Source organism: Pygoscelis adeliae, unplaced genomic scaffold (assembly GCF_000699105.1).
Source record: "Pygoscelis adeliae isolate BGI_AS28 unplaced genomic scaffold, ASM69910v1 Scaffold326, whole genome shotgun sequence".
In the NCBI taxonomy this organism is placed as follows: Eukaryota; Metazoa; Chordata; class Aves; order Sphenisciformes; family Spheniscidae; genus Pygoscelis; species Pygoscelis adeliae.
Window position 1 is genome coordinate 242248 of NW_008824937.1, and position 621 is coordinate 242868.

Consider the following 621-nt stretch of genomic DNA (forward strand, 5'->3'; position numbering starts at 1 on the left):
CCAGGGCTGTGCCGGCAGTCGTTTGGCAGCGGGGGGGGGGGCCCAGCTCAGCTTGGGGCGCTTCGGGGCAAGGAGCTGAGGTGGCTGCGGACATTTCGGGGGCTCTGCTCCAGGCAGGGATGGACACGATCGTCCAGGAGGGGAAACAACCCCAGCCCACAGCGGGTGCGTGGACGGGGATGGAGACACCATCCGTCAGGGAGGTTGGGGAAAAGTTAGAGCAAAAATGTCACTCTGGGATGGCAGATTCATTTTTAAAGACCGTCAGCAGCAAAATATTAAGAGGAGCAGGTGAAAGGTGTTCTCATGCTTAAAAAAAAATAAAAAAATCTTTTTGCAAGATAAAAGCACGCTCACTGACGAGCCGGGACTGTGCAAGGCACGGCGGCCAGACGGTGCTGGAAACGGCGGGGCCGTCCAAAGGCCCCTGGGGGACGACCCGCCGCTCCCGTGGCATGCTTGGAGAGGAGCTGGCAGGGCAGGGAGCACCCAGCGTGCACGGGGATTGCCCTGCCCGGGGGATCCCTTAGGGCTCATTATGGCTGCTCAGTCAAGAGGAAAAAATGAAAAAAATAAAGCAAGCAAAAAAAATAAATAAAGCAAGCAAGCAAGGTGTGGCTT

At 56.7% G+C, this 621-nt stretch overlaps 1 protein-coding gene across 1 annotated transcript in view; it reads right to left on the minus strand.

Moving 5' to 3' along the window:
• The window catches only part of FA2H (fatty acid 2-hydroxylase), a 5926-nt gene that overhangs the window by 4457 nt on the left and 848 nt on the right, over positions 1 to 621 (minus strand). The window lies entirely within an intron of this gene.